Genomic DNA, 24,130 nt, shown 5'->3' with positions numbered 1-24,130 from the left:
CATTTTGTCCCCATGTTTGTGATGATCAGGTCTAGTATATTATTCCCCCCCTTGTGGGAGAGGTGACTAGCTGCTCCATTGCATTTGAGTTTATGAATTCCAGGAACCTTTGGGCTAGGGTGTTAGGGCTAGAATAGTGCACCCAGTCTATGTTAGGGTAGTTGAAGTCTCCCAATATGATGGTATTTGGTGAGACATTCATATCTTCCAATGTCTTCAGGAAGGCTGAGTAGGGTTCTTGAGATTGGGAGGGTGGTCTGTAACATGCAACCAGTTGTATAGCAGTTTTGCCTATGGTTAGCTGCACCAGGATGGTCTCCGATGCTTCATGAGTTGCCACTAACCTGGAGGTGTGGGTATCCTTGATGAATATGGACACTCCCCCTTCCTTTGTGGTTCGGCCCGAGTTTTGGGGCCAAAAAGCATGATACGATGTAAAGCCTGGTAGCGCTGGGGTGCTTAATGCATTGTTTTTAGTGGTTTTAATTATTTTGTTGACATATTTTCATGTATTGAATGTGCATTTTTAACTTTAATAGTGTTTTTATTATTTTTTCATTGCAAGTCATGTGATTTTGGCTGTCGGTCATATGACTGTTTGGGACCTATATATACAGAGAATGTACTCATGCACTTTAGTATTGATAAAGGATTATTTCCAAAAGCTTTGCTCGTCATTAAAGTGGTTTTCCTACTGACGTCTCGTTTTTGCTAACGCTGGGGTGCTCTCAGGAGCCTTGAACCAGGTCTCGGTTACAGCGCAGACATCAATGTTCTCCATACTGAGGAGTGCTTCGAGAGCCTGCATCTTGAGATTTAGACTTCTGGCGTTGAGCAGCATTACCCTTAGTTTTTTTCCATTTTTGTTTTCTAAGGAGGTGGGTTCATCTTTTGAGCCTTGCCTAAAAAAGGCACTATGGGGGTGGCAAGAGCCTTAGCAAATATCTGGAAGTCCAGTGGTGACAGGTGCAAGCCGTCCCTTGCGAAGCAGCGTGGCTTGTCCAGCATGTCATCCCAAGCAGACAGACATTGGATCCCCCTAGAATGACACCAGTAATTAAGCCAATTATTAAAGCTGATCATCTTGTCTTTGTATTGTGGCATCATTCTTGGTGAGGGCAAGATGCTGCTCAGGGTCAGGGTCATACCAGCCTAGGCTACATAATCAGAGAGCTCCTCTATGTCTCTTTTCATGTAGTCCAAGGAGGTACGTCTCAGGTCATTCACGCCGGCATGGACAATGACGGAGTCATATTTGTACATGCTTTTGAGTGACCTGAGTGCGTGTGTTATATGGCGGATCCTAGCCCCCGATAGGCAGCTTAATGTTACCCTCTCCTTGCGCAGCCTGGTAAGTGGGACGTCCGTGTGTCCGACTATAGATTCACCTGTCACTAGTGTATCAGGCATAGTGTTTAGCCTTAAGGGCTGTGATTTATTGACACACCGATTTATTGAAGTATGTGTTGCATGTGTTATGTTTTGAGGTGGTGGATTTTTGGGTGTCTGCTTTGGGAGCCTCTGTTGTTTTGGTAAGTTTTTTAATAGAGCCTCAGAGTATGTTTTTGTGTTATTATGTGCTTGATTTGCAGTTGGGGTAGGTCTATGTGTGACTGGGTTTGTTGTGTGTGTGCTTACCTTCTCCTCCTGTCTGGTCTTGCCAGTCCTGAGTTGAGAGAGTTCAGCCTCCAGTTTGGCTATATAGTTGCATCTCTCACATGTATTTGTGTTTGTTGGGAGGAGGAGAGGGATGTCTGTGTACATGAGACAATTATAGCATTGTCTCAAGATTCCCAGATTAACCAGCTGAACACTAGAATATGCTAGCAATCTACCACTCGACATGCTAGAATATTATAAGAGAGTGCTGTGCCTTAAAGGGAAGTGGTTTGGGTGGTAGGTGGATGTAGTGCTACTTAAGTTTGAGAGTGCTTACTTAGAAGAGAAGCTTTGAGAACAAGTGCTAGTCTTATAATATAATGAGTAGACTGGTTATTATAAGAGTAGAGCTTTCTAAGGGAAAATTTGAAGAGCAGACTTGGCGGAGCCAGAAAAAGTTTAACCCTGTTTAACCGGCACTGCGCTATGCGCACAATTGTGCAAAGCCGCGCATATGTTGATTTTAAACAGGGAACTTCAAAAGAGATAGAAATGGTCCAAAACAACCAATTACTACAGCTCTTGTGCTGAGGTCACTCCTTCAGGGACAGATAGGCTGCTCAAAGCTCCCCACTCCCACTGGTGAGCAAAGAAACTTCCTTCTATACAAGTAAGGTAATGGACAACACAGGAACTACACCACAGCCCAGAATACAGAAAAGCCTGTAAACTGCTCTAAACTAGTCGAGGAGAGGTGGGAAAACAAGGATTATTTTTTGTTTTTTTTTTGTTTTTAGATAGAAAACACACAGAAATACAGAAGGCAGTAATAAATCAGTTACACAGGCTAGCACACTTTAGTGGGCAGCCTCAACAGTTAAATTAAACAAACAAACAACAGATTTTCGATCAATTTTCAACCAGGTAAAATTTTAAGTGCAGATACTATATAATGCAGCAAACAGTTAAAAAAACAGTATAAGCTTGTTCAAAATAAGCAAGAGAAGGTATTCCAAGTAAAAAACAGAAAAAATACTTAAATCAGGAAAGTAGTTGCTTTTCTCAGTTCTCTGTAGCTAGGACCACTCTGCAGGACCACGTGGAGCTGTCTCTGAGTAGTATAGCCAGAAAAAATGCTCTGAGGCGGATTTTAAACAGGGAACTTCAAAAGAGCTAGAATTGGTCCAAAACAACCAATTACTACAGCTCTTGTGCTGAGGTCACTCCTTCAGGGACAGATAGGCTGCTCAAGGCTCCCCACTCATACTGGTGAGCAAAGAAACTTCCTTCTATCCAAGTAAGGTAATGGACAACACAGGAACTACACCACAGCCCAGAATACAACAAAGCCTGTAAACTGGTCTAAACTAGTCGAGGAGAGGTGGTAAAACAAGGATTTTTTTTTGTTTTTTTTTGTTTTTAGATAGAAAACACACATAAATACAGAAGGCATTAATAAATCAGTTACACAGGCTAGCACACTTTAGTGGGCAGCCTCAACAGTTAAATTAAACAAACAAACAACAGATTTTCGATCAATTTTCGATCAGGTAAAATTTTAAGTGCAGATACTATATAATGCAGCAAACAGTTAAAAAAAAGTATAAGCTTGTTCAAAATAAGCAAGAGAAAGTATTCCAAGTAAAAAACAGAAAAAATACTTAAATCAGGAAAGTAGTCGCTTTTCTCAGTTATCTGCAGCTAGAACCACTCTGCAGGACCACGTGGAGCTGTCTCTGAGTAGTATAGCCAGAAAAAAATGCTCTGAGGTGGATTTTAAACAGGGAAATTCAAAAGAGCTAGAAATGGTCCAAAACAACCAATTACTACAGCTCTTGTGTTGAGGTCACTCCTTCAGGGACAGATAGGCTGCTCAAGGCTCCCCACTCCCACTGGTAAGCAAAGAAACTTCCTTCTATCCAAGTAAGGTAATGGACAACACAGGAACTACACCACAGCCCAGAATACAGCAAAGCCTGTAAACTGGTCTAAACTAGTCGAGGAGAGACGGGAAAACAAGGATTACTTTTTTTTTTGTTTTGTTTTTAGATAGAAAACACAGAAATACAGAAGGCAGTAATAAATCAGTTACACAAACTAGCACACTTTAGTGGGCAGCCTCAACAGTTAAATTAAACAAACAAACAACAGATTTTCGATCAATTTTCGACCAGGTAAAATTTTAAGTGCAGATACTATATAATGCAGCAAACAGTTTAAAAAACAGTATAAGCTTGTTCAAAATAAGCAAGAGAAGGTATTCCAAGTAAAAAACAGACAAAATACTTAAATCCGGAAAGTAGTCGCTTTTCTCAGTTCTCTGTAGCTAGGACCACTCTGCAGGACCACGTGGAGCTGTCGCTGAGTAGTATAGCCCTAAATATAGGTTCATAGATTAGTACTAAGCTAACTGCCCTTGCAAGCCATTTTAAGCCTAGCCAATTATCCCTTATGAGACTCAAACCCTGCGCCTTGTATTTGTAAGGCAAACACCTTAACCATTAGGCCACCCTAAAACTTATTCATGCAGATGTTATTAGGTGAGCTGGCCAGCTTTTGAAGGGCTCCAGGGCCATTAGCCAAGCACACAACTATGAACCTATGAACTAAAAAGCATGTTTTTGGTTTTGGAGGGGTTAAAAATTAATTTGTGATGTATAAATGAGTTATAGAGGGAGTAAAATCTAGTTGCAGCTGAAATCAAATATCAGAAATGTTTGGGATAGATCTATAACTGACTGTGTCATCAGCATAAAGGATTAATGGTAAGTGAAGTAGGTTGTATGGGAGATTGTTAATAATAACAGACAGAAGGAGAGGAGCAGTGGCAAGAATAAATCCTTCAGGGACACCACTGTGCAGGACAGCTTTATCTGAGATGAAGTTTCTTATTTTTACTTTGAAGTACTATGCAGTAGTAAATCTTTAAACCATGGGATTGGGTTAAAACTGATGCCTGTGGATGATAGAAAATGTCTTTATCTTATGCAAATATGTATATAATATTTGAATGCTGCTTAATTCTGTAAATGTACCTCAAAGGTTCTGTATACAAGTTGTAAAACGGAATCTATTTATGTTTTTGTACTTCATATTCTTTTGTTTTTAAATTTCTAATAAAGCTGATTTTAAAAATGATGCCTAATCCTAGTATTATGTAGAGGAGAAAAAGATGGACTGTGAGATCAAATGCCTTTGCAATATGAAAAAAGAATGTGCGCGAAAGATTGCCTTTGTCTGAATTTGTTAATATGTGATCTGGTAATGTACAAATAGCTTTGTATTTCTAATTGGCCAGAAGCCATGTTGCTTTAGATTGAGAAGGCAGTATTGAAGAATGTATTTTCCAAGTTGTTTATTGACATTTTATTCTAGCAATTTATCTAAGATAGGAAAAATGCTATTGGTTAGTAATGGGATGCATTACTGTGATGTGCTTTCTTTTGGTAATGATTTGATTAGAAGAGATTCCCAAATATGGGGCACTATATTTTTAGTGAGCCTGAGATTTTAAATGTGGGAAAGTAGGAAAGTGAGGCACTCTCTGCAGTGAAAAATAAAACAAAAAGTGTAAATTTTCTGTACAAAGGGGTGTCAGTGGGAATTTAAACAATGACGTGACTTTCTTTGTTTTCATGTGCTTCAAGTGGAATGGGGGTGATGGGGAGAGGCTTGTTGGGAGGGGGATCGATCAAGCAGGTTGCTGAATTCTTTGAGGGAGTCATGGAGTCATAAGGGGAAAGTTATTTTTTCTTCACCGAATAAAGTTTGAAGAAGTGTTATATTGTGGAAAGGTACACCTGTAATTAGGTTTACCTTTTGTCTAGATGTATTTTGGTTTATACATAGAGGGAGGTTTGGTTTTATGATGGTGGGCTTTATTTTGATCAATGGACTATCAAATAAGTAGTGCAGAGAGGTAAATGTAGTATGTTTTTCAATGGAGGGATTTTGTTTTTGTGCTTGCTAGACCTCACCCCAAAGCTTTGAAGTGGTTTAAGTTCTGTGATTAACCAGCTGGTTTTGAAGATCTATTGCAGTCTTTTGAGGAGAGGGAAGTCTTTGTCCAGAAAACTGAGAAGGATTTCTGTAATTGAGTTTGTTATAGTATTGGAGTCATCACTGTACAGTATAGGAAACTGGTCCAATGTGGAAAGGTGAGATTTTAGTTGTTTGGAGATATTATATGTGGTTTGGGGACTAATGCATGGTTAGATGGGTAGGATTTTAATGGCTAAGTTGTTGGTGAAAGCTATGGGCAATATTCACAAAATGGGAGAGGAAAAATAGATATGTTGCTTATGTTTATAAGAATGTGATAATGATGTCCAATGATTTGATGGTAAGATGAGTGGGCTGTGTGATGAAGTGATGTTAGCTTTTTCTAGAATAATAGGCTTAAGGTGATATTTAAAATATATGGGAGGTCATCCATTTCATTCATTAACATTTTAATCATCAACATTATGCTTGTTTACTTCCTTCAACATATGTTAAGTATTCTGGATAGACTAAAATATTATCAAGCTAAGATTCTGAGCATAGCCTCATAGAGAGAAGGTGTCTGTGTTAGTATTATTTCAATATCATAGTGACCATACCATCAAAGTAATTTTACATACTGGAGTTGCATCACTGGTTTCCATTACAAATTTTAGTTTTGCAAATGCTATCTAAATTAAGTATTTATAACTCATTAACACATTGACTCCTAAATAAAAGTCACACTGTTAAGGTATATTAAGTATTTTCTGTTAATATGGGAGATCAGATGCTTAGGGCTTAAAATAATTTGGATGGGGTGAGTACCTTTATGCATGCTGCTTTTCACATTTCCTCACACTTCCAGTTCTAAGACATAAAATATGAGGTTTACTATTCTCTATTCATTACCTAGCTTTCGTGTTAATTTGTCTACAAAGAAAACTTTCGAGGTTTCAAAAGCACTATACTATTTCAATTCCATTGGTTAAAGACCTAAAGCACAATGCTTACTATCATTACTGTGGCAGTGAAGTGAACTCTTCCTTTTTCCTTATACAGACCAGGCATCATTAGTCATTATCTACTGATATGATTAGGCACACTGTCTATCCTTGATTCTCTACTTAATCTGTCTGAGATTTTTATTCAGTATAAATTATCCAGCTATTCCATCATGGGTGAAAATGGAGCAGAAATAATTTTTAATTTATATAAAACCAGAGCAGACATGCTGTGCAAAACCAGCAGACCAGTGACAAATTAGTGAATAGAGGGGTTAGCTATATGAAGTTGAGAAAAAGTTTCTAAACAGACATATCCTACTGTTCTTATGATCCAGACTCCCTCACTGAAGACTTCTTTTACACCTGAGCTCATCAGCCTGAGGCTTCATTCACCGGTTCTACAGAAACTACTTTTGATGCCTGCTTCTCTAGGCTCATCCTCGAGATCTGATTGGTCTGCTAGAGCCCTCAACAAATTCAATTTCAACCAAATGATGAGGAAGTGTTTAAGGAGTCAGATTCAGCTGGGGGTCCTCCTGGCTTCATCCTCAGGAAAGGACCAGGATCAGCTTCTTCCAAACCATCTGTTCATCTTCTTATGCCATCTCCATTTTTGGAGCTGGTGTATGATGGATTCAACCTTCCCAGGCACCAGCTTCAGGTTGAATAGTCTTGGAGACTTTGGCTTCAACATCTTCCCTCAATCACTTGACTCCAGTGCACTCAGGTTGAGTAGAGTCCCAGACCTAGAATGCCAGTGTCAGGCATGGACACTGGAGTCAAACTCAAGGTTTTAGGAGCCATCCCTGCTGCTCAGGGATTCTTCATTGGACAGCTCTGAGGTTTTCCTAGGAGCCTTCAGCTCTTGGAGTCATGTGATTTTCTGATGCTGCTAACCTAGGTGGCTCTTTTTCAGTTCCATTGGCTGAGTTGGCTTTCAAGGTTGTGGGGAGGGCCTTGGCCAGACCAAGATGAGTGGTACATTATCAGAGTTCAGCTTCATCCAGAATCTGTCTGAACACACTACTTTCTCACATTCTGGTAGACAGGGGCAGATGAATCCCTTGGGCTTCGAGACTACTCAGTATTTGAGACTCACATCTCATTCCCCTGTGTCCCCTTCAGGAGTCCCAAGGCACATTCCTTGGAAGAGGACTTGTAAGAGGAAGCATATTGATTCCTCTCCTGTGTTTCTCACTGAAGACACCTACTTAGATAAGAGAGAAGGTTCCCAAAGGTGCCCACCCTAAAGACGTCTCCTTTGGAGACATCCTTGAATTGATGAAACAGAGCAGGGGGATGGTCCAGTGAAACTCCTCCTTCTGATGAGACAAATATTTCTCAAAGCTTTTGGGTCTGTCCCTTCAACATTCTGGGTAGCCCCTCCTCCTGATGCCTTACATCATCTCATTACTCAGAAAGCCTGGAAGGAGCCTGATGTGGCCCAGCCCATTTCAAAGAAACCAGACAGAATTGTTGTTGCCCCAAAGGAAAGAAAGAGAATGTTGGGATAAAGGTCCCCCTGTAGATGCCAATGTGGTAGCAGCAGCCACAAAAAACAAATTGTCTGACGAGAGTTCCTGTGTCTATCCCCATAACAGAGCATCTGGAATATTGGACAGACTGGGAAAATGGATTTATGCTTCAGACAGTTTTTATCTTCATGTGCTGATCTGTATGGCTAACTTGACATGGTTCCAGATGGATTTGATTAAGGAACTCTCAGATTCCCTGGTGGATAACTTATCATCAGACATCCAAAAAAGTGTGGTACCCAGTTGTCTAGCCCACAGTCACCATCAAATGTTGAATGAGACTGCTATCTAATGCAGCAGATGGTACAGCCCAAGCAGCCCATACAGGTATTTCTATGTGACTTCCTGCCTGGATGTGGCTCTGTAACTTTGCAGAAAGCTTTAAGACATCCTTCATAAATGACTACTAAGATGGCTCCACTTTGTTTGGACCAAAAGTCAAGGATATACTTACCAGGAGTGAGCAGGATGGTAAGACCTTGTCTGCTGTTGGGATCTGTTTTTTGACTCCTCAGAGATCCTTCTCTAGGAATGAAGGATGGAGAAGAAATATGTGGTTCAAAAAATCTCTAGGTTTTCACCAGGACACTTTTGGGGATAGGCCTCCCAGAGGCAGAGGTGGAGGCAATTTCATAGGATGTCACCCAAGTGGCAGAGGTGATTGACTAAACCAAGGTTTCCATGGGCCATTCACAGAGAAAGCTTATCAGCAGCCCTGAATGCTTGCCCAACTGCTACACTCTAGATGCAGTGGAGGGTGGGGGCACTTCTCCTTATACCCTTTACCCTGGCAAAATATAACTTCTGATTCATGGATGCCAAGGATCATTACTAGAGGTTATACAGTGCCCTTTTTGGAAACCTCAAAAACAAAACAAATGATGCCTGATACTCAACCCAATCATTTCCCTATTAGATGAACAAACACTTAAATTGTCGAGTACGACATGCTCGACAGCTTTTAAGTGAATGTTCATCTAAGCGAAACCTAAGAATGTCAAAACAAGTAGTTTCAAAAAGTAATAGTTGGCCAGCTGTCAGGAAGCCAACGGCTGATGTCAGCAAGTTCACCTTGTCTAGCCATTCTTACAGTCCTCCACTTGGTGTGGTCTCATTGTTCACCCTGTGTAATGTTATGACAGTCCTCCACTGTGGTGCGATCTCGGAGTTGGTATACTTAAGTAGGGGGGTGAAGCTACCACAGTCCTAGCCTTTATCTGCCTTCAGGCATGCCTTCCTCCTCTTCTCCTCCTTCGGCCAACAGTAGCCCAATTTCCACCAGCACCCTGTTGGCTAACAGTACTGGTGGAGGTCGTTGTTAACCCGGCCCTTAACCAATTCGGTATCTATATCTGTACTGTTGTCCGCATGCATGATTTGGCAAAATTTTATGCTGGATGCCCTTCCTGACACAACCCTCCACATTTATCCAGGCTTGGACCGGCACAAAGAAATGCACTGGCTTTTGCATCCCCAGTGGCTGGGTCAAATGTAACTATACACTGTTGGAAACTCCTGGGTTCTGGCTAGTGTGATTCTCAAACAATCTGGAAATATATCACTGACTGATAAGTATATTTCTTGGAATTTCAACCTTTCAGAGTTCTGCATTGCCTTAATTTTGCATGACTGAATTGTTTTATATATTTTTTGGCATTATTTTCTGTTCTCATCTGTCCTGAAACTGGCCCCCCACCCTATTCTTGTGGTGTTGTTATAGTTGGTGGCTTTGCAGTTGCCCGCCCCTACTGTAAATTTGATCTGGGACACCCCTCCCAGTCTTGTGTTCACTCTACTAAATACAGAGAGAACATTTGAGAAGGCCATCCCACTTAGGTTCTTAACCTCTGCTCCTCCTTCCTCTCTCCTTGCACTTTACTAAAATAAAATGCACTTTATTTTGCTTTTGCCTCTTCTTAAAAGTACTAAATTGTATTTATTCTGCTGCATTTATTTACTGTTTGGTAGAAGCCGGATTAAATTGTAACTGTTATTCTAATCCTTTGGTTGAAGCACTTGGGCTTCACACCAGTTGTTTTACATTAAGAAGGTTTGTGGTCTGCACTGTTGTGGCAGGACAGGTAGCTTACATCCTTCTAAGTTGGGAATTGCTGATTGAAGGCTTAGTGTCTGTTATTCTATGAGTGTATTAGTTCTGGTTTAAGCAGTTGAGCTTTGGGCCAGTTATTTTACATTAAGAAGGTGTGGTCTGCGCTCTTGTGGGAGGAGAGGGTAGATTCTGCCCTTCTGAGCTGGTAGTTTCTGGTTAAAGGCTTATTGTGCTTGCTTATTTGAACTGCTTCTTTCTAAAAATGGTACACCTTGTTTGCTGTAGCATAGACTAAATTCAGACCTGCTGAATTTAGCTTTGTTTGTATAACTTAAACACTAATCCAGACCATCTAATTTTGGAGAAGGTTACCCTGCACCATAGTGGCAGGAGTGTGCAGTTAAAACTTGTCTGATCGAAGACTGCTGGAATGGGGCTCAGTTTTTAGCTTTTTATTGGTTAATTTGTTTAAATCAGTTTGCTCATTTGCTACTGTTATATATATATATAAATACACTTTATGCATTGCTGCTTAGCTAGGGCTAAACTATTCCTGGCGCCATAAAGTCTGCTTTTCAAATTTTTCCATAGAACTAGCCAGTTTTTTAGTTTAAGCACTCAGATATGTTTCTTTGAGCTCAGCACTTGCTCAGAACTCATTGTAAGCACTAAATAAGCTACAAATTACTACAGCACTCAACTTTCCTCACTTGTCTAGAGGAAAACCATTTTTAGTACTTAATAAATAAGCACCTATCCAGGCATGTCTAAGGGTCAGCTCCCGGTGTTTTCTCCTGTCTACCTGATGAATCTGGACATCTTGGGGCAATGCAGCAATTGCCTCATGTACACAGAAAACCCTCTCCTCCTACCACCCAACGCTATTACCTGTGAGAGATGTACTTATATAGCCAAACTGGAAGTAAAGCTCTCTTCACCCAAGATTGGACTAGACAGTCAAGAGGAGAAGGTAAACACTTGCACCACACCACACTCATTACATAGTCCCTCAAAACCTACACCACCAAAACACACACATAGCAACACAAAACACACACCTACATTCACAGAGGCTCTCAATAAAAATCTGCTCAAGCAACAGAGACCTCCAAAGCAGAAATGCATGCAACATCCACCCCCCAACACAACCCAAATGACACATAGCCTATAAACTCAGTGTGCCACTCAACCACAGCCCATAAAGCATAACAATGTACCCAACATTCTAGTCATAGGTGACTCTATAGTCAGGCACACTGATGTTCCACTCACCAGGCTAAACAAGGAGAAAGTTACTGTCAGCTGCCTGTCAGGTGCCAGGATCCACCACATAATGCACACACTCAGGTCACTCCACAACAAGTACAAATATGACTCTGTCATTGTCCATGTTGGTGTGAATGACCTGAGATGTACCTCCCTGGACTACATGAAAAGAGACATGGAGGATCTCTCCAATCTTGTAGCCCAGGCAGGTATGACCCTAGCCCTTAGTAGCATCCTGCCATCACCCAGAATGATATCACAGTACAAGGACAAAATGATTGACTTCAGCAATTGGCTAAGCTTCTGGTGTCATTCTAAGGGGATCCAGTATCTGTCTGCCTGGGATTACATGATCAACAGACCACGATACTTTGCCAGAGATGGCCTGCACCTGTCGCCCTTGGGATTCCGGATGCTGACTAAGGCTATTGCCACCCCTACAGTGCCTTTTTTAGGCAAGGTTCAAATGACAAATTCACCACCGTAACAAGCAAAATCTGAGGGTAATGCTACTCAATGCTACAAGTCTAAACCTCAAAATGCATTCACTCAAGGCACTCCTTAAAATGGAGAACATTGACATCTGTGCAGTGTCAGAGACCTGGTTAAAGGCTCCGGAGAGCACCCCTGCATTACCAGGCTAGAATTCATACCACACCTTTCGGCCACCTAACCTGGGCAGAAACACTAAAGGTGGAGGCATGTCCATATTCATTAAGGATTTCCACACCTCCAGGCTAGTTGCTCATCATAATGCATCCGAGATTATCCAAGTGTAACTAACTCTGGGCAAGACCGCAATCCAAATTGTAACTTGCTACAGATCCCCCACCATGTATCAGGATTCCCACTTCTCATTTCTTGATACACTGGAAAATATTAGGGTACAACCCAACACCCGAATAATGGGCGATTTCAACTACCCCCACCATTAACTGGGAAAACTACTCATGCACCAACTCTTTTGCCTAACTTTTTCTGGAATTCATAAATTCCAACGCCTTGGATCACTTATCCACACCCCCAAGAACAGCAAGATGGTGTGTAGGTGCATGAAAAAAGAAAACGCACCAAAAGGACAGTAGGATATTTCATTTAATATAATAAAAAATAAAAAAGACACAATTCACAATGTTGAGCGCTTTCATCAAAAATTTGACTTCATCAGAACAACCAAACCAGTTCCAACTAAGCATTTAAATACTCTCTACTCAATAAACAATTAATCAACATATCAATAAATCAATTAAATCAATTAGCTAAAATACTATTTTTTTAAAAAAACATGGATAATTTGAACCTCTGTTAAAAAAATGTTTGCATAACACTACATTGAAATACATATATACTCTTTCTATTAACAAATCGTAATGTTAAATGCTTCATCTATGTCAATTTTTTTATTGCATAGAAATATTACATAAATAAGTATATACATAAAAAGTATATATATATATATATATATATATATATATATATATATATATATATACATATATATATATTATATATCTGTATGTATATATATATATATATATATATATATATATATATTATATATATGTATGTATGAAAAAAAATATGTATGTACATATATATATATATATATATATATATATATATATATATATATTGTTATATGCTATATGTATTAAAAAGATGTTGCATCAAACAACAAGATATGCTTTGTATCTAAGTGATTTTGTTTGCTTTTTCCTTTAACACTGGGAAAATGGATAAGTGATCATTTAAACCTGGGGGGGGGGGGGGTTAGCAGCCAACCTAAGCTGCCACATTCTTTTTTGCACAAATAATTCTTCCAATCTCCTCCACTAACATCTAGTTTGATCACATCAACAATACCAAACTTAAAACCTGTATATCCAATACAGTCCAAACTATCCCCTGGATTCATGAAGCTCGGCGCAAGGCCGGTGTAAGGCATGTGCCGGCCGTGCGGCGTATAAATGGTGTAGTAGCGCCATATGCATATTAATGAAGGTGTGCCGCTACCACATCCACGTGCATAGGACTCGTGCGCGAGTGTATGGGGCGTTACTAAGCTGCGCCCGGAGGCATGTCAATGTCGGCTGGGGATGAGCAACCTAAACTGCTGAATATTATAGCCTGCCTGCAATAGTAATCGCACCTATCAGTGTCCGTGGATAATGAAACGCATGCAAAGCATGCAAGACAGTTCCCGGCCACACAAAATGGAGAACCAAACAGAAATGCACGCAACATAATATGAATTTCCGTCCATGGAACAAATGACATTTAAAATCGTGTGTCCATAATGTACTGCACTGTCAGAAGTTATACCCAGTGGAAGTGAAGCGCATCATGTCAGCACACCGCCAATACACACGTCTAGCCCCATAGTTATGGTCACCAGCAGTCCCACAGTGGTAGTGATAGTACACAGCAGGGCAGTTGTGGGTATATAACAACTGTAAAGAAACCTGACAGTCCATATTGTATACCAAACACACACAAACATATGTATATTAAAATGTGCTATACACATGAACAGGAACGTAACCATCACATACACATAGGATGCTATATGCGGAACCGGGATATCCAAAAGTAGAACCCATACATGCAAATGCAATACGCAACAACCCCTTTATAGCACATAACCCGCACCCATGTCCGAATGTCCACCAAATCCAGCTATCAGCCTTGCGCATCCATACACCTACACATAGCAGGTATTCCCCATATGTAGTAGGAAGTATCGTCCTAGGCAGTGTCCGGATTGAAAATATGTATCCCACGTTTGTAAACATCCCATCACAGGTACGTAAATCCAAATGCCCGCATGTTAATGTTATGGCAAAATGTGTGTACATCCCGCGTGGGATAAGTAACCTGTTGAAACCTCAGAGTTGTTTACACGCCACGGTGTCCATTACTGTACACATCTGGACAAAACATGTATGTGTAGTCACGGTACTGTTCAGTTTCTACACAGACATGCAATTCATACTACGCAGGATGGAACAGCTGTCCACCATGCAGGTCACCCTACTAGGGTTGCCACCTGTTCAGATGGCCAAGGTGGGACATCCCTTGTAGAAATGTGAGAATTTGCAGGATAAAACATACCCCTGGCCTGTGCAAAGTACAGAATTACATGTGTATGCCAAGATAAAAGCTAATGCCATAGCATTTGAATAGCTTATGCTATCCCAAATAATAGTTATGTGTACCAGATACAAAATACCTGTATCATGCAACTAGTACAGAAATGAAGAAATATATTATTGTCTTAAAATCACAGGACATTTGCCATGCCTTAGGTGTCGTCACAGGACTCAACTGTCCAAAGTGGGACCTCCCCTCGCAAAGAGGAACAAGTGGTAACCCTACTCCCCACTGAATTATCAACAGTATATATTCAACTCAATCACATACCGACACCACCTCTCAACCTATTACAGCAACAAAACCTGGACAAAGCCTAAAAGGATGGGTGGACAAATAGGGACAGATGTAATTACTGCTCTCACAAGCTTTGAAAGTTCACGAAATAATAGTATGTACATAAGCAGGAAATGTTGTGAAGGATGTGGGGTAGTCCCCAGTATTACACAGGTCCGTACATATATACTGTAACAAGCCGTCACATATGTTGACTGTACTACTGCATACCTCTAGTTAATTCATAGTTAAGTCATGTGCAAAATAATAACCCTCGTAAGAATGAATACAGGAAATAGTCAAATGTGAATGGGAACACCACTCACCGTGGATTATGTATCGTAACCGCCCCCATCCATATTATGTATTGCCAACATCATAAGCTGCTGACAGGTGCCCAAACACCTGTGTCTGTAAACAGAGATTAAATGTTTAAAATGGACAAACCCTGTCCATGTGCTTTGTCTGACATTTGAACACAGTCAGGGCAGTTCCATTCACCAGGCGGGCAAGCCTAAACCCAGATCACCACATGAACACCCTGATAATTAAAGACCTGTATGTGTCAGGACTATAAGCCTTTGGGTTCTGAATATCCCTGCAGTGATGAAATATGCAGCGTGGGTCCAGAGCAGTAGGGAATAGGGAATGTGTAACATGTAGTACTGCATTTTTCCCAGCAGGAGAATGGATGCCTGTGACGTAAGTGAAGCGGTGAGGCATATGTTAATGTAGCTATGTACTATGGGTATGCATATAAATGAGTCAGAACACCAAACGTATAGTGGTTACAGCATCCGGCCAATGTGAATGCAGTCCCGGTTGAACAACGACTACAGCACATATAATGTGAAAGTGTAATGAATGCGTCTGTGCTGTACAGACAGTTAAATATGTAAAGGTGAACGTGTGTTTCGCAAACGTCCGTTAACCATATTACAGATAATTACTGGTACTGTCACAACTAATAAAGCCCACGTAAGCACAAAGACTTAGTAAACATATGTAACCCGCAATAAGGATATGCATGCGCGCCTGCGCGTAACCCACAATAAGGAAATGCAAGTGCGCCTGTGAGTGTGTGATCCGCTCACAGCATAGTAAATGAATGCTGTTTCCCCTATGTTAGTTATACATGGCTCAAACCTGTTAACCTCGTAAAGTATGAAACCGGACAAAGCCATGCAAACTACCAGTACAAATAGGGACAAACACCAGATATGTGCCAGAACAAACATAGAAAGTGGATAGAATAACGGGTGTGTCAGTAGCATGGATTCTCTGAAGGGTATGCAGTCGTAACCTGAACTGCTTGCCAGAAATCCCCACTGTTAGTCTCAAAGGAAATGCCATGACATTGCCAGATAGACACAGGTTTATTTAAGACACAGCGAAGATAAAGGGGCAAGCAGCTGTACACTCTGCGACAATCTGTATAGTGGAAAGGTATGGTATGGATATAGATATATGTGTATACACATAATCCACAGATGTAAACCAAAGCAAGTTATGAAATGAGGATTGTACATGCATATATGTATACACAACAGACTTATGTCCCATAGATATGACATATGTACATAAATAGGTGACGTTATATCTAATATGGGTAGACAAACAGACATGCAGGAAAGGTGAATAAACCACAGCATTCCAAACCACTGGCCAGAAAGTGACAGTCCAGCAAGTTCTACACTTTAAACATGCAGATAGGTGTCCATTGCAGGACTCCAAAAATTGAATCTTACATAGTGTCAACCAACACTGACACAAAAGAAGTGACCGCAGCAAATACGAAATAGCTGTACATGCAACAGTATCAGGTGCAAGGGTGACGACACATGTGTCGTTAGAATGTATGACGTACGAATTGATATCCGGAGAGTGGGGAGTGCATATAAGTGTCTCCACACTTCAGTACCGCACACATTAAACATGTGTAATGGGTACTGTAGAGGGTTGTCAAGTATGGGAATCATGGGTATGCAGAAATGGGCCTAGGTGTTGTTTGTCAGGGATTTCGTAGGCCCGCCCCGTGGGAGTGATGTGGGTATAGCACACGTCTATATTCTCAATAATGGGGCAAACCATCCACTGGTTATTGCAGAAACCATTTTGGCAATATGTAGGGCCCTATATCAGTGTCATGTAGGCGATTATCATGGATGGACATGCGTACGACCAAGATGGTACCCATAACTGGCAAACTGTCAGAATAACACAGCTGCACTAAGGCATAGTACATGAAATACAAATAGGGACTATATTAGATATACACCAGACAAAGTCAGAACGTTGTGAGAATACTGGCATACCCATGAATACAGATGTTATGAGTGTTACTAATCATGTAATGGAAATGTCAGTCACTATTATCTACCGCACAGTCCGTAATGCCTTGCTAGCAATTTACCAGAAAGGCACATCACTATGACAAATGTAACAAGGTCAAACCTCAGGGCATTTACCCATAATGTGTACAGGTTAGGGGTATGAAGGTAACCTATCCAAAATACATGTATAGAACTAGTGATACTAGGTGGACAGGTGAGAAGAAAGACATCAGGACAAATGAGAAAACATGTACAAGACACACTCATGTACTCCGACAAATGTGAATGACAACGTATGCCCTGTGAATGTCAATGTGGAAGGTTAATAGACACAAAAGTAATGTGTCCCTCAGGGTGTCATGCAGTGTCACCGTAACAATGTTCAGTCCCCCAGACATGTACGTGAGCTCTGCCACTGACGGAAAGCGCAAATACCGGTGCACACATATGGTACATGATAGACCAATTAGTGTGGATAAGCAGCTGTTGGCCTGTGTGAGGAATACAACTGTCTGGGTGGGTGTGTCCTACAATATAAATGTGATGGCATGTGGCCTGTGATGCCGCCATACAGTGTGTGTATTGGTGTCAGAAAGTTGATATTTTGTTACAGACACATACTCCGCAACTGTACAGATTTACGCAGAATGTGCAGAGTTCTGCCTCATATGTTTGGTGTGTTCCACGTAACAACAGTAACATTCTGGCACTTTCATGATAACTGAAGACATGAAATAATGACAAACATGTGAGTAAGACACCAAATCCGACAGAAAAGCCATACAAATGCAAAACCTATTATTGTGTCAACTATCTACGTTTGTAAGAGCAACATGTCAATACTGCCCCTATGTGTCCCACTATCAGATAAGGCCTTGTCCAGCAACTTGCTCTAGGAGGTGGAGTGGTATGAACAGAAACAGATCCATGTGTGAGGAAACAGCAATATCAACTGCAAGATAACGCAGAAGGTATGAAATGCGCTGCAGTAGGACGTGCAGTACTGTCCGCAGGTATGTGCTGACATGTCAAATGACACAACAGTCTACATGAAGAACCTATAGGGCTGTCACCTTTACAAATGATGATCGTGGGACATACCCAGAGCCATGCACACAGCAGAAATAGACATACACACATCAAAACTAGGCCATGATACATGAAGCCTTCGGCGTGTACGAGTACAGTGAGAGTACAGCAAGGATAGATGTCTGCCAAGATATACAGCAAACGCCTGTAAGGGCGTGTAACACCGCCCGTAACATGGACGTTGCATGGACAATGTTGGGAGTTGCAACATACCCCATTGGTATGTGAAAGCTATGCAAATATGCGATACATGAAACAGTCAGCTGTCCATGCAAGAGCAGAGTTATGGGCAGAAAATAGATTATATATATATATATATATATATATATAGAGAGAGAGAGAGAGATACAGACATACACACACACACACACATGTGGCAGGGCTGGTAATCGAACCTACACATGACTACCCTATCACACTACAGCATGACGCATTTACAGAACACGCTACCGAGATTACTAAACACAGCAGACACACAGGCATTCTACTAGGTGTGTGTCAACATCCACAAAGACAAAGACATCAGCTGGATACATCTGTGTTGTGAAGCATCTAAAAGCATAACCTGAGTCCCCAGGCAGATGGGAGCATGCACACACACACACACACACACACACACACACACACACACACACACACACACTTGGAAGGGCCGGGAGTTGAACACATGCCTACCTACTCTAACACACTACAGCATTACGCATTTACAGAATGTGCTACTGAGATTACTGAACACAGCACTCCCAGAGGCATACTTCTAGGTGGGTGACATCATCTGCAAAGGCAAAGACGCCGATAGGGAATGTATGTGTTGTGAGGCATCTAAAAGCATTACTGTGTCCCCAGGCAGCTGGAAACACACACACACACACTTGGAAGGGCCGGGAGTTGAACACACACCTACCTACTCTAACACACTACAGCATTACGCATTTACAGAATGCGCTACTGAGATTACTGAACACAGCACTCCCAGAGGCATACTTCTAGGTGGGTGACATCATCCGCAAAGGCAAAGACGCCGATAGGGAATGTATGTGTTGTGAGGCATCTAAAAGTTTACTGTGTCCCCAGGCAGCTGGAAACACACACACACACACACACACATACACACACACACAAACTTGGAAGGGCCAGGAGTTGAACACACACCTACCTACTCTAACACACTACAGCATTACGCATTTACAGAACGCGCTACCGAGATTACTGAACACAGCACTCCCAGAGGCATACTTCTAGGTGGGTGACATCATCCGCAAAGGCAAAGATGCCGATAGGGAATGTATGTGTTGTGAGGCATCTAAAAGCTTTACTGTGTCCCCAGGCAGCTGGAAACACACACACACACACACACACACACACACACACACACACACTTGGAAGGGCTGGGAGTTGAACACACACCTCCCTACTCTAACACACTACAGCATTACGCATTTACAGAACGCGCTACCGAGATTACTGAACACAGCACTCCCAGAGGCATACTTCTAGGTGGGTGACATCATCCGCAAAGGCAAAGATGCCGATAGGGAATGTTTAGAGAGTGAGTGGTCTGAAAGCATATTACCGTCCCAAGGTAGATGTACACAAACACACCAGTGCTGTCAATGGGCCAACTAAATATCTACGGAGCACAACAACACTGAATAGATATGGGATGCTCCACAGACAGTACACCCTTCGAGAGAGCAACAAGTGTGTTCAATGTAGGCATCCATCGTGACATTGAAATTGGAGATCTGGTGCCTGGATGACCACCATGGCTATACAGGATGTCAATGGCCATGCCCACATGCTTAATATCACACATATGTTTGGAATGTACTGTGTGTTCATCTACACAATGGTGTACTGGGCATGCTCACACACTTAGCTGTTGCAAAGGGCTAACTTGCATGCACACGGAGTCTAATCACGGAAGGGCGCAGTGTGGAATGTACTGTGTGTCCATCTACACAACGGCATACTGGGCATGCTCACACACTTAGCATTTGCAAAGGGCCATTTTGCATGCACATGGAGTCTAATCACGGAGGGGCGCAGTGTGGAATGTACTGTGCGTCCATCTACACAACGGCGTACTGGGCATGCTCACACAGCTGTTGCAAAGGGCCATCTTGCATGCACACGGAGTCTAATCACGGAGGGGCGCAGTGTGGAATGTACTGTGTGTCCCTCTACACAATGGTGTACTGGGCATGCTCACACACTTAGCTGTTGCAAAGGGCAATCTTGCATGCAGATGCAGTGTACACACAGAAGGGCACAGTGAGGTATAACTGCCCTCACGCACAGGGCGGTCACACATGCAGTGACCTGTACACACACAGCTGCCATCACAGCTGTCACAGGTGCAGGTCACACACGTACATACTGCAGTGTACACTGTAGCTGTCAAGTCAGCACCATGTCATTGGTGCAGCACTACACAGCCTTACAATCCAACAACACCATGTGACACATGACCACTGGGCTGTACAGCGGTGTACACCAGCTGTGCAGAGTACACATGTATCAACAGGGATCCAACAGGTGTTATGCATTGCAATGATACCAGTATACATGAACAGGTCGGCTCAAGACATACCATGGCCCTTACACAGCTGTGACACCTGACTGTTGCTGTACACCAATGAACACATGTCTGGGTATGTCATACATGTGATTGTGTGGATGTGTGCATGGACTGCACACACAACTCATACACACATGGCCTTTGATGTACCTCATGCAAAACACTGGCCTAATCAGTGCTACACACACAAATTGAATGTGGGCCCATGTCTGTTGAATGCTCACACTACAGGGGGTAGCAGTGTTGACCAGGATACATACCCTTGTACTGGTCGCCTGTGACACCTGTGATATCATACCGCAGCCCATGTGTTATGTATGTCAACACACATGTCCAACAATAGCAATGCATACAAACATGGCAACAGGAGACACATGTGACATCTGTACTGTGCATGCAGCAAACATGCATGTGCAGTGGCCGATGTCCGTAACATAGTTGCACATACCTATGACATGCAGATGCAATGCAGACCCATCATTGACATCTGTATACGGTGACATAAAAACAGCACGTATGGAGGGATGGGTGTACATAACATGGTGAACCACCTGACTAGATGTATGTGTGCAGGGGGTGGCTCACAGTTGTGTCACACACCATCCTATCGTGCCATGTGCTAACTGTATGCTATGTCGCTGTTACGTGATGGTGCTGACATAATGCATACTCAGCGGTCAGGTGTTAACAGCTATATGTCATATGGCACCTGTAACACCTACACCCTCTCGTGTGTATATTGCAGCACATTTGCCAGATATAGCATTGGTACACATAATGCAATCAATACCGCTGCATGTCCATGAAATGTGTCATCATATGGCTGGTGTATCATTCCAAGCACTGCCATGTGTGTCCGAATGTGTGACCAGGGATGCCACATATCATGGGGAATATGTCCCAGTTGCTACACATCCCTGTACACCATTGTAGAGAACTGTATATACGTCAGTGTAGGAAGCATGACGTTCACCGGTGAGGTGCATCACACACATCAGCTGTCCGTATAGACATGTGTGGTCACCACAATGTGTGTGTGTCTGTATGTATGTCTGGTGCTTGGTGTGAGTGTGTATGCTAATATACGGTGGGAAATTATCACTGGCCCCACGTGTTGACTAACCCGTAATGGTGATGCATTGCACAACCCTGTTGATGCCATAGGTCCCGGACATACTGGCTACCTGTGCATGTCCCTTCTCTGTGATATGTCATGTGGGTGCATAGTACTTTGAGGGTGATGACCACAAAGGCAAGGGTCCCCAGCTGCACACTATGGGGTGTGTGTTATAGTGGTGTACACCCCGTGACTGCGGCCATGTTCACGTACTGTTACAGGGTCCTACTGCTGCACAGTGTGGCCTCCAGCTACCAAGTGACACCTCACATCATCATTGGCCAGGCTGCTTTGTACAACCCCTGCATCATGTCACCATACCTGTAATGTGTCCTGCTATGTATGTCACGTCTCTGTCCAGTGTAGCCTGTGGCACCGACCACATGCATCAGGTGCAGTATATGTGCGGACATCTGTGTCATGTTTGTGTGTCCAACAGTCAGGATGAAGGTACATATAGCATGCTGATATTGCCAGACGTGCCTCTGTGTACTCCACAGTTACACGTGGGGGACTGCAAACACTGCTACCTGTAGGCACATGCAAGTACACCATAGGAGGGAACCAGGGTATCAAACCAACATGGTGCTACAGATGTAACCGAGACACATACCATGAACACATCACAATGCATGCTGCACCTGCACTACATGGTGTGACTGGTGCATGTTGACAGTACACAACCTATGTCGCATACACAACTCAATATTCACACACAACCACTGCAACATACACATCCCTCACTATGCATACACAGGTATTACATACACCTCTCACTATGCTGTTCACCTTGTGCATCAGAATATTTGTGCATAACCCTGCACCGATGGTGTGGATGACAGGGATGCAGCACAGGCTTCATCATATGCACAGGGTGATATGTTTGCCAGGGGCATAGGCTGCACACAATCACTGCAACATACATATCCCTCACTATGCATACACAGGTATTACATACACCTCTCACTATGCTGTTCACCCTTGTGCATCAGAATATTTGTGCATAACCCTGCACCGATGGTGTGGATGACAGGGATGCAGCACAGGCTTCATCATATGCACAGGGTGATATGTTTGCCAGGGGCATAGGCTGCACCAATGGATAACATCATGTGTGTGTGTAAGGGCCAATGAGTTGACTGGACATGTCTGTGCAGAATGCATGTGGATGTTGTGGAGCCCTACAGTTGTGTTTGCTGTGTTCGTGTATGTGTGTACACAGTTCTGCCATTTGTGATGCCTACACGGGGTATAATTGACAGCCCCAGATTGTACAGTGCAGGTTGTACAGCTCACTGTGTCCTTCCACGGCCACACGACCTGTGCCTGCCTGGGGTTGCACGGGCACTACCAGGTGGAGGTACAGAGTGGCTACTGTCCGACGACACATGTCCGCTGGAAACGTGTCCTCGCTGAGACCGTCCAGGGCCACATCCGCATGGCCTGCTGTGTCCTGGTGTTGACAGCACAGCAGCAGCTGCACTGCTACTGCTACCGGCACTATGGGAGCGAGCATGTGAGGTGGCACGCTCACGTCGACCTACACTAGGTGGTGTTGCTGGCCTACGTCCACGTGGCCTATGCCTCACTCCTACCAGGTGTTCCAGCACAGACAGCTCCCGCTCACGGATTGCCATGCCTCGCTCAAGGATTCCGACCATTTCACCTAGTCGCCTATCCAGAACATTAGCAATCTGCTGTTGAGCATTTGCCAATAACTGGATGTTGTCATTTAGGGTATGGATAGCAGCCCTCTGCAGCCTCTGCCCTTCTCTGTTCTGCCGTTCAGCACATGCCTGTGCCGCCATTACAGTCTGGAACAAGCATCTGGTGATACCAGCTGCTGCGCTCTGTCCTGCAGGTGCATGTCTGCCAGAGTTCCTCCTACAAGCAGCACCGGCCTCATGCCTGTGTGGCACATCTACAGTCATTACACTGACACCATGGTGTGTATACACACCTTCTGTAGCCACCACATGTTCCTGTTCCACACCAACAGATGCTGACAGTCCTTCCTCTATGGCCACCGGTGATGCGGTATGTGTTGGCAGCAGAACTGTGTGCGGGGAAGAGGGGGACATAGCTGGGATGGTAACCATTGGCACAGATTCAGCCCCTGACAACCCTGCCTGTACCTCATGCATAT

Source organism: Protopterus annectens, chromosome 7.part0 (assembly GCF_019279795.1).
Source record: "Protopterus annectens isolate FY-2018-M chromosome 7.part0, PAN1.0, whole genome shotgun sequence".
NCBI lineage: Eukaryota > Metazoa > Chordata > Ceratodontiformes > Protopteridae > Protopterus > Protopterus annectens.
The sequence above is the reverse complement of the archived record's forward strand: the minus strand, read 5'-3'. Positions refer to the sequence as shown.